This window comes from Gossypium hirsutum, chromosome A10 (assembly GCF_007990345.1).
Source record: "Gossypium hirsutum isolate 1008001.06 chromosome A10, Gossypium_hirsutum_v2.1, whole genome shotgun sequence".
In the NCBI taxonomy this organism is placed as follows: domain Eukaryota; kingdom Viridiplantae; phylum Streptophyta; class Magnoliopsida; order Malvales; family Malvaceae; genus Gossypium; species Gossypium hirsutum.
The window spans coordinates 26976853-26995741 of NC_053433.1; positions in this window are offsets into that span (position 1 = coordinate 26976853).

The window sequence follows — 18889 nt, forward strand, 5'->3', positions numbered from 1 at the left end:
ATGACTCCTAATTATCTCTGGTTAATTTATAATGAATTTCCAAAGTCGGAACAGGGAATCCAGAAACTGTTCTGGCCCTGTCTCACGAGAACCTGAATATCTCTTAACATACTGTCAATATGATCGTTTTGTTACTTCCTATGAAAATAGATTCATCAAGGTTCGCTTACATAATTTATTCACTATTTAATTCCATTCCTACTATTTTAGTGATTTTCGCATCCACATCACTGCTGCTGCCAGCATCTGTTTTTTTAAGGTAAACTTTACCTATTTCATGATCCTCCATGGATCAACTAGAGTTTGTCATACATATTCCAAAAGTGATCAAGAATAACCCTTCCCATGGCTAACCGTTACCAACATTTCCATACCTCTCGACGGACAACATACAAAACGATTATAATGCTATGATCAAAGTATATTTAAGCCATTTTCGCATGGCTATCCAAATTTACACAAAACTGAAGGGTACATGACCAACAACAAAAGGGTAGTCCTATACATGCCATTTCAAAGTTCAACCAAAATTGTACCAAAAGGGGGCTTTGATAGTGTGGGAGACTTCGACTTCCAAAAATCCCGAGTCCGATAGCTGACGAGCCAAAATCTATAAAACAGAGAAACAAAGAAACGGAGTAAGCAATTTATGCTTAGTAAGTTTTGAGCAAGGGATTCCAGCACAACAAAAGTATAGCATTCATGTAGCTAAACAGATAATTTCATATGCACAAATTTTCAATATCATACTTACTTCACATTACCAACCCTTATATTCATACACAAAGATCAACTTAGCCAAAGGCCGGTAGCTCATTTATCAACTGAGCGAATACTTATTTGTAAGGGCTCAACTAATTCAAAGCACATACGAAACATACCTCAATGTTGGGATGTTACAAGCGTATCAACTGAAATTTTTACAGCAAGATCGTTCATTCCCAAATCACGTACCTTCGGAATTTAACCGGATATAGCTACTCGTTCAAATGCCTTCGGGACATAGCCCGGTTATAGTAACTCGCACAAATGCCTTCGGGACTTAACCCGGATTTAGTAACTCGCACCAATGCCTTCGGGCTTAGCCCGGAATTAGTAACTCGCACAAATGCCTTCGGATCTTAGTCCGGATATGGTCACTTAGCACAAAGCCTTCGGGACTTAGCCCGGACATCATTCGAATAACCATGCACATTTAACAATAAATCATGACACATTCATATTTCATTTTCATTAGCAAAACTCAAACACAAGACACTTATCACTCTTGCAATTTCGGCTCAATAGCCACACACAAAGAGCATGATTTTGATTTGCTTAAAACATGATCTAATCAAATCATAATTTAAGCTCTATTACTCAAGAACTTACCTCGGATGTTGTCGAACGGTTTCGACGGCTATTCGACCACTTTTTCCTTCCCTTTATCGGATTTAGTTCCCCTTTGCTCTTGAGCTTAATTCAAACAAATTTAACTCATTAAAGTCTCATTTTGCTAGCTTATGGCCGAATATGACAAGGAGTTTGATAGGTCATATGGCCACCTTTTAGCTCAAATACACAATGGTCATACGCATTTTTAATCAGATCAAGCAATTTAATACAATTCATTCGAACATCAAAAGAGAAGCTCAAGGTACTTAGCCCATATATACATTAGACACTAGAGTCACATATGTACGAAATCACGAATCGAATTCAACATACTATCTAATATTTCCCCTTAGCCGAATTTTCTAAGTCAAGCTAAAGCCATCAATAGGCTACCTATGGCCGAACATACACATAACTTATGTACTTATTCATGTGGCCGAACATACATGTCTATGTTGGGGCCGATTGCATCACAACACCATACCATTTCAATTTTTGGTCATGGTTAAACAAATAACTTAATGTCTCACTCAAAAATGCTAAAAAGAAGATTCAAGAATCATCAATCCACCATCACATGCACCATTACAAAGCTTCACTTTTAGCATGCAAATGATATCAACACCAATCCACCTTGGCCGAATATCATCTCCATGACATAGTAAAGATTTGAACCATGGGCTATTTAGAACTCAAGCTAACTACTAAAACATGCATGCATCTCATGGAACATCATCAAACATACCTTAGTCTATCAAACCACCATAGCCGATTTCCTCAAAGCTCTTTTTCCTTCTTTTTCTTTCTCCTATTCGGCCAAGAACAACATGAGAGCTTTTCTCTTCTTTTTTTTTTCTTTTTTTTTGGTCATGCATGAGAATGATGAACACATTTTTTTCTCTTTGTTTTCTTCCTTCAATTTCTTATTAGTTTATTGCCCATGCTTCTTATTTTATTCTTCCATTAACACAACATGTTTCATGACATGTTTTGCCCATGCTTCTTATTTTATTTTTCCATTAACACAACATGTTTCATGACATGTTTTGCCCATCATCCCTTGTCATGGCCGGCCACTAGTACTTAAATGGGGGGAAATTGACATGCAAGTCCACCCCTTTGATTACATGCACTATTAGGCCACTTGCATTTGCCTAGCACATTTCTAAATTTTCTCACATAAGTCCTATCAACTAAATTCACATGCAATTAAATAAATCGAAGCTTAAAACTTTCACACATTTATATTCACATATTTTAGGCAATAATTATCACATTCAAATAATTTGGTGACTCGGTCTAGCGGTCCCGAGACCGCTTTCCGACTAGGGTCACTTTAGGGCTGTCACAACTCTCCCCCACTTAAGAAATTTTCGTCCCCGAAAATCTTACCGGTAAATAGGTTTGGGTATCATTCTTTCATCGAGCTCTCGGTTTCCCAAGTATCTTCCTCGATCCCGTGTTTAAGCCATAACACCTTTACTAACAGCACCCTTTTGTTTCGCAACTCCTTCACTTCACGAGCTAGGATACGCAGGGGACACAAGCCCGTGTCCCTGCCCGTGTGGACAAAAATATGCTATTTGCAAAGCCAATTTGCCACTCTTAATGGTCATCCATACAAGCCTAAAATTAAAGCACAATTGCACCATAATTTCAACCAATTTCGATCACAAAACATACTTCCTTCATTTTATATAATCACCAACCAATTATCATCCAAACCAAAACATACCAAAATCACATACCAAACTCATTCATTCATACATGTCATTATCCCAATTTTTCATATCCATTTTTCGTATCAAAATCATACAATTTCCATAACTAATTCACATAACTAACTTACCAAATTGACCACTTCTCACTAGGCCATTTATGCACATCCAAACATACCATTTCTTAACACAACTTATATACCAAAAACCAAACCAAATAGAAACTTTAATCTAGCCATATCACATGGCATGATATACACTTCACAAATTATATTAAATACTTCTAGCCTATACATGCCATACTTCAATATTCACATTTTCAAAAGGTACTGGAATAGAGTTTGATAGTGTGGTGATGATCCTCGACGATCACCGAGCTTCCGGTAGCTTCGATAATCTATAAAACAATTGAAAAACATGCAAAGTAAACTTTCAAAAGCTTAGTAAGCCATATACAAATAAACTTATCACATAACAGAATTCTAAACTAATTCATTCATGTAGCTCATGGGAAAACACAATCACATATCCATATGTATCATATAGCTCAATTGATCATAATTCACTTACATATAACACATCTCATTCTCATAATAATTCATACATTTATCATATATCCACAAATGTACATATACTTACCTTTCATTCTCAAACATGATATACATTTCAAACGTACCTGAATTGGATACACATTCACTTAGTCATTCGTTTCTTGGAATGCCCGTTGAATCATACAGAATCAAATAGGATAAGCGGATAACTTGGAAGACTCGTACAATGCCAACGTTCCAGACATGGTCTTACATGTAATCAAATATCGATGCCAATTTCCCAGACAGGGTCTTACACGAAATCAAATACGATGCCGCTGTCCTAGACATGGTCTTACTCGTAAATCTCAAATCGATGCCAATGTCCTAGATGTGGTCTTACACGAAATCACATATCAGAATCGTATGTCATGACATATGTATCTTAACTATTCCTATGGTTCATACGGGGCTTTTCAGACATCATCACATTATCGGAACTTTCTCATATTTCTCATATTCAACTCAAATAGCCATTCCTCACTATTCAATTGCATATAAGCAATAATAATTCAATTCAAAACACATTTATTTGTATATTGACTTACCTTGTATGGGAATGAACGGAAACAAACGGCTATTCAACTACTTTCGACTTTCCCCAATCTAATTTCGTTTTCTTTGGTTCTTGATCTATACAAATTCAAATTTAACTCATTTATTCACCAAATCATTCAATTCAATCTAAAAACATATAATTAGGGCATTTTACAAATCAACCCTCATAGTTTCACATTTTCACATTTTAGTTGCTAATTCATAAAATCAAAAAATACACATAATTTCATATTACACATGCTAAGTCGAATTTTCCTCTAGCCCATATAAGCTCATATATTTCATTTATTTCACATTTTAGTCCCTCAAAATCTCATTTTCACAATTTATCCCATAATAGTAAATTTCATCAAAAATCTCAATACAAAACATATTTATCTATCATCAAGCTTCCATATTTCATCAATTAACATCACAAAGCTCACAATTTCATCAATGGTAAAACTCAAAATCATCACCAATTCTAGAAATTGAGACACGGGCTTGATAAAACACTTGACAATGATTACAAAAATGTAAAAATTATCAAAAATAGATCAAAAACCATACCTTAATCACCAATTTTCTTAGCCGAACCCTAGGAACTCTTTTTCCTTTGTAATATTCGGCCAATAATGTGACAATGAAACTAAAATTTGATTTTGTTTTATTTAACACATAATAATTAAGCTAATTACTATTATAACCTTAATGAAAAACCATTATAAAACTTATAATGGATGGTCATTAATGTCCATTAACTCTATCTATGGTCTAATTTCATCATAAGGACCTCTTCTTTAATAAGACATAGAATTTAAGGACTTTTAACAAATAGCTAGCCATTTTACATTTTACGCCATTAAGTCCTTTTATCAAATCGAGTACACAAACGATAAAATTTTCACACGAAACTTTCACACATATAAATTAACATACTATAAGCACAAAAAATAATATTAGAATATTCGTTAACTTGGATTTGTGGTCTCGAAACCACTATTCCAACTGGGGTCTAAACCGGGCTGTTACAACTCTCCCCCTTTAGGGATTTTCATCCCCAAAAATCTTACCGTTAAATAGATTCGGATATTGCTGTCTCATAGCATCTTTGGGCTCCCACGTAGCCTTTTCTCCCACCTAGCCTTTTCAACACCTTGTCGATGCCACATTAATTTTACTAATGAAATTTCCTTATTTCGCAGTTCTTTAACCTAGCGAGATAAGATACAGATCGGTTCTTCTTCATATGTCATATTTGACTAAATTTCTATCTTAGATAGAGAAATCACATGCTAGGGATCTGATTTGTATCATAGAAGCATCGATAAGTGAAACACATTGTGAATATTTTCTAACTCAGATGGCAATAGCAATCTATACGCAACTGGCCCGACACGCTTTATGACTTCATTCGGTCCGATGAACCTTGGACTCAATTTACCCTTTTTACCGAACCGAAATATAACAGCCCGATTTTGGGCCTAGGTAGAATAGTGGTTTTGGAACCACTATTCTGGGGCCATAGAAATTATTTTTAATGATATTTTATGTGTTATAGCATGATTATATGAGTGCATGAAAGTTTTGGTGAAATAATTTTAGCGATGTCATGCTTAATTGCAAAAATAGACTAAATCGCATAAAGGGAAAAAGTTTTGTTTTGCTAGCTAGATATGTTAAATAGCTAGAGAACCAAAATTTGGGGTGTTTAAAGTGCAAATAGACCCTAAATAGGGTGCTTGCCCGGCCATAGAGAGAAAGAGTTTGAAAAGTCAAAGTTGTGGGCATTAAGTAGCTTTTTTTGGCATTAAAATAAAACAAAAAGAAAAAGATGTCATCTTTTCATCTTTCTTCCTCCCCTCACCGGAAATACCAGAAAAATAGGGTTTTTGAAAGCTCAAAATTTTAGCAACTTCCATCCCTTGCAAGTAAGTGTAAGACATGTCTGGGACATGCATCGGCTACGAGATGTGTCAGTATAAGACCATGTCTAGGACATGACACTGGCACAGATATGTGAGAGCTAGTGTAAGACCATGTCTGGGACATGGCATCGGCCTTGATTTCGATAGTCACTGTAAGGCCATATCTAGGACATGGCATCGACTTGATGGATGAGCCAGTGTAAGACCATGTTTGGGACATGGCATCAGCGTTATACCCTATGTTTGAGGCTTTGTGAATATCCAATAGCTTTCTGAATGGTTCAACGGTGAGAGGTATGGTTTAAGCTAAATGAGAAAGGTTATGACCATATTGTGAGTGGTACAGGTACTTACATGAAATTGATTAGATGTGAATTCAATTAATGTTATATGATTAGTAACTAATGAATATAAGCATGTTAAGTAACATAGGTATGTATGCCAAGCTCATGGGAAATGATTTCAATTTATGATGTACATTTGGTGAAGATGTAAATAGGTAATTCATGCCTATGAGAATGATTTTGTGATGACCTCGTGATTATATGTCTATACTTATGATGTATAAATATGTAACCTTACCAATATGGTGAAAATGAATTAATATGGTGTGATAAACTTAGTATTGTTAATTTACACTAAAACAGTTTTGGATAGCAGCCATAGTCTGAACTTGAAAATCCACCAAAAATTCTAAAAACTGAGTTAGAGGCTAAATAAAATATGAAATTAAAGCCCTATAAGTCTAGTTTCACATAGAAGAAACGGTGTAAGCAAAAGAGTTTCATATTATGAGATATTTAAATTGTTGTGAGACAGAGTCAGAATGACTTCGAAATCCTCTGTTTTGATTTGAGAAAATTATTGAAAATTGTACAAAAATAGTTATGGGTTATAATTTATATTATTATAATTCTTAATGAGTATATTTTCAATAAAAATATACAGAAACATTATCCACGTCCCTTACTATGAGTTAATTAATTTTTAGTGAAGAGGAGTCAGAACTGTGAGATAGCAAAAAAGGGGTAACTTTAAGGAATAAAATGTATTAATTGGCTAAACCAAAAATTCTGAAAATTTTATGGTAAGAAGATATGTGAGTCTAGTTTCAGTGAAAATTAGTGAAACTTAATTTGGAGTTCCATAGCTGCAAATATAAATGATTTAGTAACTATGACTCGAGAAAATAACTTGACTAGAACATGAGTAAAAATGCAAATAGGGTTGTATTACCATGAGAAGCAAGTTGATAAATTGCTTATTATTTTCATACGATCTTACTAAGCTGTAAAGCTTACTCCCTTCCTTTCCTTTAGTGTTTTCAAGTTAGCCCGGGGTTGGAGATCGTCGGAGGCAGCATCACACTCTCAAGTCGCTACCTTTGAAAAAATGAAGTATATATTAGAAATTTCAAGTGAGTGACATGTATAGGGGTCTAGTTGATTGACATGTATTATTTGGATTTGGCCAAATGTGTTGGCTTATATTGAGTTATATGTATATGGCCAGGAGATGTGGCTCATATTGATTATGGCTTGTAAGCCTAGCTATTCATGTCATGTCTAATGTTTATAATGTGATTATGTTTGTTTGCCATGCATGGTTAGTAATATTACATATGTGTTGGATGTATGCTCTATGACCAATTGAGGTGGTCATAGTTATGTAGTAATTGCATGATATAAACACAACGTGATAATTATTTGAACATGAGTGCTTGATATATATATATATTTTAATATTATTACTATTATTATTATCATTATGTTATATTAGCCCTTCCATTAGAAAACACGCGGATCCCAGGCGGTTATGGGTTGGGTTTCGGGTCAGAGGCCAAAATGATGTCGTTTTGGCCTCTGAAACCCATCTTCAAAATGGCGTCGTATGGGGCCATTATATAAGTCAAAATTTTGGCAAAAATTTTCATTTTCCCCACTTCACTAAAAAAAACGATGACTCTCCCCCCTTTTCTCTCTACCAGTCAAGGATTCGGCGAGGAATCAGCCGGTCGCCGTCGCGTTGGACGTCGTTGCTGGCCACCACCCGCGGTGGCCGAAAAATTGAAAAGGTACCCTTTTTATTTTTATTTTGTTTTTTATATGTTTTTAATATATATATGTAAGAAAATGGACCCGAAAACAAAACAAGAATAAATTTAAAATCACCTTAGGTTTTCGGTTGTGATTTTGGTGTTTTGGTTGCCCGATTTGGTGTTATTCTTGTGTTTTTGATTTCCATCGGATCACTGCATGTGTTTGTGTTTAAATCTATTTCTTTTGATTGATGAAAAAGTTGTCAAATGTTTTGTATTAGCAAAGAAAAAGAATGCCGACCCCTCTTTCTGATTTTCGCTTGGCTTTTTAAAGCCAGGTTACAAGCTATTTTTTTTATCATTATCTATCCCCTCTCTTTTGATCTTTGCAGGTGGGTGGGTGGTGCTGACATGGGCGGTGGAGTAGGTCATTGGCATGGGCGATGGGACGTTGGCGGTGCTGGGGCTAGGTTAGGGTTTTAGTTTTTTTGAAACCCTAAATCAGGCTAGTTGGGTCAAGAACTTGGGCCTATGAGGGTTTGGGTTAGCTTTGTTTGGGTTAGAGCTGATGGGTTTTAGGTTTAGTTTATTTGGGTTGGGGTCTAATTTTATAATTGGGTTTAGGGGTTATTAAATAGGCTGGGCAAATTAGGCTTGTAACAGCTGCCCCTCTTTGCTCGTTGTCATGTAACGAGAACAGAGCAAAGACTTTCAAGAAAGACCAATTTGGCCTGGCCACACCGAGCCTTGACTTCCTTGGTGCTTCTCTTCTTCTTGTTGCCTCGTTCTAGTCCACTGCGTCTTGTTGCTTCGATCCACTTCATAGAACTTCATAGGTATAGGACTTGCTGCTTTAATCTGCTCCACTACTCCACTGTAACTTCAGGGAAATAAGGTTTATTTTGATCTACTCTACTGCAACTTCAGAGTGATAGGGTTCGTTTTGATCTACTCTACTGCAACTTCAGAGTGATAGGGTTTGTTTTGATCTATTCTACTGCAACTTCAAAGAGGTAAGATCTGTGATTTATTGCTTCAATCTAATCCTGTTGGAACTTCAAAGAGATACGAATGGTGGCTTTGAGCCTCTCCAGTGCCATTTGGGTGGAAGAGATGTAGCTTCGATCTGCTTCATTGCTTCACTGCAACTTCAGGGAGATAAGGTCTAATATCTTCGGTCCGCTCCACTACAACTTCAGGGTTCCGCTACAACTTCATGGAGATAAGACTTGTAATTTTAACCTGCTCCACAGCAACTTCAGCAAAGCAAAATCTTTATATTCGATTAGCTCTAATCTTTATTCTTTATTGAAAAACAAACATTGAAAATAGCTCGGCATACAAACTGACGTTCAACTCATCTCTCGGATTATGAGTTAATTTTTTTAGAAAAAGTAAAAAAATTGAAAATACCTCAGTGTGTGACCTGAGGCTCAACTCAGCTCTCGCAACATGAGTTGATTTTTTTGAAAAACAGAGACTAAAAGGCTCAACTCACTTCTCGCAATATGAGTCAGATTTTTTTTGAAAAAAACATAAATTAAAAATACCTCAGCATGTATCCCGAGGCTCAACTCACCTCTCATAATATGAGTTGATTTTTTTGAAAAATAGAAACTAAAAATACCTCAGTGTGTGACCTGAGGCTCAACTCACCTCTCGTAATATGAGTTGATTTTTTTGAAACGTAAATTGAAAATACCTCAATGCGTGATTTGAGGCTCAACTCACCTCTCGCAATATGAGTTGATTTTTTGAAAAACAGGAATAAGAATATCAAGATACCAAAACATATCATCTGGTGGAACTTCAGGTGTCTTTTTCCTTGATCCAGTATAAATATCATTAAAACCTCTCGCTCTGCTAGAGTACCTGCATACGTCATGCATGACGTTATCATGATATGCACATGCTTGTCTTAAATGCTTGTATGCCTACATGGTTATGCTATGTGCCTTGGACTTGTTTGTCATATATCTCTTTTCGTCACGATTCTTGTGATGATCTGCATTCATTGCTTCGATTCTTGACTTTCTCTTCAGGCTTTGTACCCATTCTCCAGCTTTATGAGTAATCTGTATTTCTCGGATACCACTCTTTTGCCTCCTGTTGAACTTTGTCCTTGCTTTGAGGCCTCGTACTTATTGAATTCTCATTCGGGTAATGCTCAACCTTTCTTTTGTTTAAAGTATGTCATTCTACTATTTATTATTCAAATAAACCATACAATGAGATGCATGAAAAATGGTCAGGTAGGTACAAAAGAGATACTTCACATTTATTTATTTCGAAGGTAACAAACAAAAAGGTTAACCAAGGATGGTAAAAAGGTGTCATAAAGAGAAGGGGATCGCATACAAATGCTCCAGATATTCAACGCATGATCTCTTCTATGTCACATAATCAAGAATCTTTTTGAGCATGACTTCTTACATAGAAGATTTCGAGCTTTCAAAAGTTCTTCAAATACTATAGCCTTGTCGTTTGACCCACTGTTCCAATCGCCTTGCTTTTTAAGCCCAAGTTCGCTTAATTAGGATGCCCTCTTAGGTTTTCATCCTAATCTTTTTTGTTCATCAAGACGCCCTTTTCGGGTTTTCACCTTAATCTTTTTTTTAGGCATAATATTTTTTTACAGCATCTGAGTTCACTGGGTTAGGTAACTCTTTCCCATCCATCTCAGTGAGAATCAAAGCTCCACCTGAGAAAGCCTTCTTCATGACATACGGACCTTCCCAATTTGGTGCCCATTTTCCTCGGAAGTCTTTTTGTATTAGGAGAATCTTTCTCAGCACGTGTTTTCCTTCGTGGAATTCTCTTGGTCGTACTTTCTTGTCATGGGCCGCGATCATTCTCTTTTGGTACATCTGTCCATGACAGATTGCCTTTAAACATTTTTCTTTAATAAGGTTTAAAAGGTCATATCGAGCTCGAACCACTCTACTTCCTCTAGTTTTGACTCCATTAAGACTCATAGAGAGAGGATCTCGACTTCGATGGGTAGCACAGCTTCCATTCCATAGACCAGAGAGAAAGTAGTTGCTCCCGTAGATGTCCGCACCAATGTACGATATGCATATAAAGCGAATGGTAGCTTCTCGTGCCAGTCTTTATATGTCTCAGTCATTTTTCCAATAATCTTCTTAATATTCTTGTTGGCTGCTTCAACTGCTCCATTCATTTTCGGGCAACAGGGTGAGGAGTTATGATTCTTTATTTGAAATTGTTCACACACTTCCTTCATCATCTTATTGTTCAAATTCAAGGCGTTATCAGAAATTATTCTTTCAGGAAATCCATATCGACAAATGATTTCCTCTTTTAAGAACCTGTAAACTGCAGTTTTTGTCACATTAGTAAATGAAGCGGCTTCTATCTATTTCATGAAGTAATCTATCACTACAAAAATGAATCGGTGTCCATTATAAGCTTTTGGGAAAATTGGCCCTATAACATCCATGCCCCACATAGAAAAAGGCCACGGAGAAGTCATGACATGAAGAGGCGAAGGGGCTACATGAATTTTATCACTATAAATTTGACATTTGTGGCATTTTCATGTAAAACTAATGCAGTCACTTTCCATCGCCAGCCAGTAATAACTGAGTCTCATAATCTTCTTGGCCATAGTGAAACCATTGGCATGTGTCCCAAAAATTCCCTCATGGACATCTTCAAGTATTTTTCTGGCTTCAACAGCATCCACGCATCTCAAGAGCACTTGATCTTTTTCTCTTTTGTACAGAATGTCCCACAAATCCTACTGCCATTCTTCTGATTGTTCTTTTATTGTTCTCATTTGCTTGTTCGGGATACTTTTGTTTCTTGACATATTCTAAGATATCATGGAACCATGGCCGTCCATCTGGCTCTTTCTCAATGCTGAAACAATGTGCAAGGACTTCATATATGCTCATTTGAAGAGGCATTATTTCTGTTTCTCTGTTCGTTTTGAACATTGAAGCCAAAGTGGCCAAGGCATTAGCCAATCGGTTTTCTTCTCATAGGAAGTAATTAAAAGTTATTTCTTTGAATTCTTTAATCAGTCCTGCCACTAGATCGCTGTATTTAACTAATTTTGAATCTCTCACTTCCCAATCTCCACGGATTTGGTATATCACCAACGCTGAGTCCCCATACGCCTCTAAGATTTCGATGTTTCGTTCAATAGCTGCACGAAGTCCCATGATACAGGCCTCATATTCCGCTATGTTATTGGTATAGAAGAAATTTAGCCTGGCAGTGAAGGGATAATGGTTCCCTTTTGGTGATACTAAGACTGCTCTAAACCCATGCCCCAATGTATTTGATGCACCATCAAAGCTCATCTTCCATGAATTCTCTTTGGGTGACTCACATTCTTTTCCCGTAATGCACATCAAGTCTTCATCTGGGAAATCAAATCTCAATGGCTCGTATTCCTCCATTGTTCGAGTTGCTAAGAAATCAGCTATTGCACTCCCTTTTGTTGACTTTTGACTCACATAGACGATGTCGTATTCTGATAGTAGGATCTGCCATCGTGCCATTCTTCCTGAGAATACATGTGATTCCATCATATATTTTATTGGGTCCAGCTTCAAAATTAACCATGTCATATGATACAACATATATTGCCTGAGCCTCTGAACTACCCAAACCAAAGCGTAACAGAATTTTTCAATTGACAAGTACTTTGCCTCATACTCTGTGAACTTTTTGCTGAGATAGTAAATCGCCTTTTCACTTTTCCCTGACTCATCATGTTGCCCCAGTACGCAACCCATTGAATTTTCGAACACAGTCAAATACAATATTAACGGTCTTCCTGGAATTGGCGGTACTAGCACCGAGGGACTAGAAAAATACTGTTTTATCTTGTCAAAAGCCACTTGGCACTCTTCGTTCCATTTTCCCGGATTATGTTTTCGAATGAGTCGAAAAATTGGGTCACGCTGGTTGGTAAGTTGAGCAATGAACCGAGTGATGTAGTTCAACCTCCCTAAAAATCCTCTGACTTCTTTTTGCGTGTGCGGAGGTGGTAGTTCTTGTATGGATTTTATCTTATTAGGTTCAACTTCAATGCCTCTCTCGCTGACAATGAAGCCAAACAATTTTCCCAAGGTTACCCCAAACGTACATTTGGCTGGATTGAGCTTTAGCTGGAACTTTCTCAGTCTTTTGAACAACTTTCTGAGGTTCCCAACATGCTCTCTTTCCCCCTTGGATTTGGCGATCATATCATCAACGTAGACTTCTATTTCTTTGTGCATCATGTCATGAAACAACATCATCATGGCCGTTTGATATGTTGCCCCAGCATTCTTTAATCCGAACGGCATCACCTTATAACAGAATGCTCCCCACATTGTTAAGTAGTTTTCTCCATATCCTCAGGAGCCATATTTATCTGATTATAACCCGAGAATCCATCCATGAATGAAAACAATGAATGTTTGGTTGTATTATCCACCAATGTATCGATATGTTTTAAAGAAAAATTATCTTTAGGACTTGCTCGATTCAAATCACGATAATCCACACACATTCGTACCTTGCCGTCTTTCTTCGGTACTGGGACTATGTTAGCTACCCATTGCGGGTACCTGGAGACTTGTAGGAAGCCAGCATCGAATTGTTTCTTGACTTCTTCTTTTATCTTTAACAGCATTTCAGGTCTCATTCGTCTTAGCTTCTGTTGAATGGGTTTGCATTCTGGTTTTAGTGGGAGTCTATGGACCACTACATCCTCATCCAATCCCGGCATGTCCTGATACGACCATGAAAATACATCTTTGTACTCATGAAGCAAAGAGATCAAATCATGTTTGGTGTTATCTGAAATGGAGGTCCCAATCTTCACTTCTTGCCTCTTTTCTTCATTTCCCAAATTTATTATCTCAATAGATTCTTGATGAGGTGGAATCTGTTTATCTTCTTGTTCTACCATTCTTGGTAAGTCAGGAGACGAGACATAGTCTTCAACATTTTCCTCAGCTTTGAACTGTAACACCCCGTACCCAAGACCGTTGCCAGAGTCGGACACGAGGGGTTTGCAGACTTAAATCACTTATTTGCACAGTCCATTTTAAATTTCCAGACGAGCTGGCTAACTGCATCACTGTCACCTTAAAAATCATATATCGAGTTCCAAAACTTGAAAACCAGTTCCGTAAATTTTTCCTGAAACTAGACTCATATTTCCATATACAAATTTTTTTCTAGAATTTTTGGTCAAACCAATTAGTACAGTTTATTAGTTAAAGTCTCCCCTGTTTCAGGGTTCGACTACACTGACCTTTGCGCATTACGACTTGGATAACTCCCTGTACAGGGCTTCAATACTGATACCGTTTGTTTCTATAAAAACTAGTCTCAAAAAGGAATCTATACATATATGGCATGACTTCTAATTATCTCTGGTTAATTTATAATGAATTTGCAAAGTCGGAATAGGGAATCCAGAAACCGTTCTGGCCCTGTTTCACAAAAACTTAAATATCTCATAATATACTGTTAATATGATCGTTTCGTTACTTTTCTATGAAAATAGATTCATCAAGGTTCGATTACATAATTTATTCACTATTTAATTCCATTCCTACTATTTTTAGTGATTTTTCACATTCACGTCACTGCTACTATCAGCATCTATTTTTAAGGTAGACTTTACCTATTACATAGTTTCCATGATTCAACTAGCCCTTTAGCATATATAGCACAAAATGTGATCATGATTAACCATTCCAATGGCTAATCGTTCCCAAACATTTCCATACCTCTTAACGAACATCATACAAGACAATTATAATACTAAGCTCAAAGTGTATATAAGCCATTTTCGCATGGCTATCCAAATTTATACAAAACCAAAGGGTCCATGACCAACAACAAAACGGGTAGTCCTATACATGCCATTTCAAAGTTCAACCAAAAGTGTACCAAAGGGGGCTTTGATAGTGTGGGTGACTTCGACTTCAATAATCCCGAGTCCGATAGCTGACGAACCAAAATCTATAAAACAGAGATTCAAAGAACGGAGTAAGCATTTAATGCTTAGTAAGTTTGAGCCATAAAATTAGACACAACTAAAGTGTAGCATTCATATGGCTAAACAGATAATTTCATATGCATAAATTCTAAATATCATACTTACTTCACATTACCAACCCTTATAGTCATACACAAAACATCAACTTAGCCAAAGGCCGGTAGCTCATTTATCGACTGAGCGAATACTAATTGTAAGGGATCAACTAAATCAATGTATATACGAGACATACCTCATTGCTGGGATTTTACGAGCATATTAATTGAAACTATTACAGCAAGGTCGCTCATTCCCAAGCCAAGTACCTTCGGGATTTAACCGGATATAGCTACTCGCTCAATGCCTTCGGGACATAGCCCGGATATAGTAACTCGCACCAATGCCTTCGGGACTTAGCCCGGATATAGTAACTCGCACAAATGCCTTCGGGACTTAGCCCGGATGTAATAACTCGCACAAATGCCTTCGGGACTTAGCTCGGAACTAGTCACTAGCGCAAAATGCCTTCGAGACTTAGCCCGGTTATCATCCAAATATTCATGCACATATCAATAAATCATGACACATCTATATTTCATTTTCATAATTAGAGTTCAAACACAAGTCACGTATTAAGCAATCCCATTTTCGGCTCACTAGCCATATACAAACAGCATGGTTTAGTTTGCTTTATGGCACGATCTCTATGCACATACGGCTACCCGTCATACGTATAGACTAATTAACTCAACATATAATTCAAGTAGAATCATCATATCACCGTATATTTGTTATGCTCATACGTCATGACTTAATCAAATCGTAAACTAAGTCTCGTTACTCGAAAACTTACCTCGGATGTTGTCGAATGATTCCGATGGCTATTCGACCACTTTTTCCTTCCCTTTATCGGATTTAGTTCCCCTTTGCTCTTGAGCTTAATTTAACAAATAAATTGATTTAATCATTTGAGCATCGAAAAGAGGAACTCAAAGTACTTAGCCCATATATACACATTAGACATTAAAGTCACATACATATGAAATCATGAATCAACTCAACATATTAACCCACACTCCCTTTTAGCCGATTGTCTAAGCCAAAATAAAAGCATCAATATGCTTGCCTCTAACCGAATACATGCAACACCAATCTTCTTTCTATGGCCAAATATGCATGTCTATGTTGAGGCCGATTGCAACACTTAATACATTCTACAATTATGGTTACTTGTATTGACGAAATACCAATTCGTTTTAAGTTCAAAACTCGGCTAATACACATATATACTCTAGAGATCAAATACTAACATTTGCACTTCACCTTACTACCATTTTCATCCAAATAACATGATCAACAACCATGCTTCTCTTCTACTTCCTAACATGGCCGAATGCATCAAGACACCATACCACTTAAATTTTGGTCATGGGTTAAACAAAGAACTTAAGGCCTAACTCAAGAATGCTAAAAAGAAAATCCACCACCACATGTATCATTACAAAGCTTCACATTTAGCATGCAAATGGCATCAATCACAAATCCTCCTTAGCCGAAACTTAACCCATCTTCATGCCTCATCACCACAACATCAAACATCAACCAAGAAGACAACACCCATGGCCGAATATCATCTCATCACATAGCAAAGATCTAAACCATGGGCTAGATAGAACTCGAGCTAACAAATAAATAAAATAAAATAAAAAAAATAAAAAAACATGCATGAATCTCATGGAACAACACCAAACATACCTCCTCCTAAACACCAACTAACCGAACAAGAAGCAAGAAAATCCTTTCTTCTTCCTTTCTCCTTAAAATTTTCGGCCAAAGATGTTCAAGGATGAACACTTTTTTTTTGTTTTCTTTCTTCAATTCACGGCAATGGGGGGCATGGGTGAGACAATTTTTTTCATCACTCCTCCCTTTGCATTACTTTAATCCTAACCCCTTTTTTTATTCTTTCTAACATAACACACTACACAACATATTTACAACATGTTTCCACCCATAGCATGGCCGGCCATTATGCTTTAATTTTGGCTAATTTGACATGCAAACCCATCATTTTCACAACATGCATTATTAGGCCACTTTACATTTGCCTAGCACATTTCTAAATTTTCTCACATAAGTCCTATTTGATAAAATTGACTTACAATTAACAAAATTCAAACATGAAATTTTCACACATGCATATGTACATATAATGAGCATCAACTATGACGGTTAATTATTTTTATGACTCGGTTTAGTGGTCCCGAAACCACTTTCCGACTAGGGTCAATTTGGGGCTGTCACATGAACTCTCCTAAACAAATAGATTTCTCGAAATCGATTTCAAGATTTGTAACGGGTTTGTTCATATCGTTGATATCTGAGCACCTGAAATTTGAATGGAAAAGAAAACTATAAAGGAGCATCAAAGTATTGGGACCAACAAGCATAATATTATGGCATGATGTGAGATATATGCAATGACAGGCTGTGAGAAGAGGGAAAAAATTATGAGGTTAATGAGAATGAAAAGACCATGACAAAATGCATCTCCATTAATGTTCATTTAAATGATAAAGAGCAAATTATAAGCTCTTACAAAAGAATCCCTACTATTACTAAGGGACACACAAAAAGAAGAGTGTTAACATTGAGCATTACTCTAGAGAAGACTTAGAAACTACAAGGAGATCCACAGCAGTCCAATTGTTCAAAACGAATCCAGGAGGACAAGGGCGTATCATTGAAACATCTTTAATTGCACCATTTCCTTTTTCAATAACATTTATACTGACATTCTGAAGACCTCTTTCAATTAATAACAACGTGCTTCGTGGATTATCTTGTCCGGGGTATATCATTCCTGCAGATGTAAATGTTTTTGACAAAGGAGGGTACGTTATGGGCTTCCATTCCAATTCTCAGCCTAAAGCTCTTGAAACCCTCCTTTCTTGATCTTTCTGCAACTGTTTTCTTCTCTGTCGTATATCTGGCTGGAACACTAAACCATATTGAGCTTTATGGGGCATTGGTTTTAGAGCTCTAACTATCCCTTGCTGATATCTTCCCAAACCTTTCTTCGCTCGGGCTCCCTTTCTCACAGTCAGCTTAATTCCCATCTTGGTATTTCTTGACAACTTCGGCATGGGAATTTTTTTTCCTTCAGCAACGAACGTAGCATTGATGAATTCAAAGGAATGGAAGGAACATTCTACTGCATCCTTGCTTACTTCGAAGTATGGTGTATCAGCAGAGATAGATGCAACAATGTCTTTCTCACCCACGACAGTGACCAAAAGACCATCCATGATAAACTTCACTTTTTGGTGGAGAGATGAAGGAACTGCCCCAGCAGAATGGATCCAAGGCCTTCCTAAAAGGCAATTATATGAAGGCGTGATTTCCATGACCTGAAACTTGATGTCATATATATAGGGGCCCACTTCTAGAGGAATTTTGATTTTTCCCATGACTTCTCATCTTGTCCCATTGAATGCTCTTACTGTAGAGTGGCAAGGCCTCAGATAAGATATATCAATTGGAATTCTAGAAAGCGTGGCCAAAGGCATGACATTGAGTGCTAACCCGTTATCAATGAGCACATTTGGTATTGTATAACCCTTGCAACGGGTTGTGATATGCAATGCTTTTACGGAGCCCCTACCATTTGGCGGTATTTCGTCATCACTGAAAGA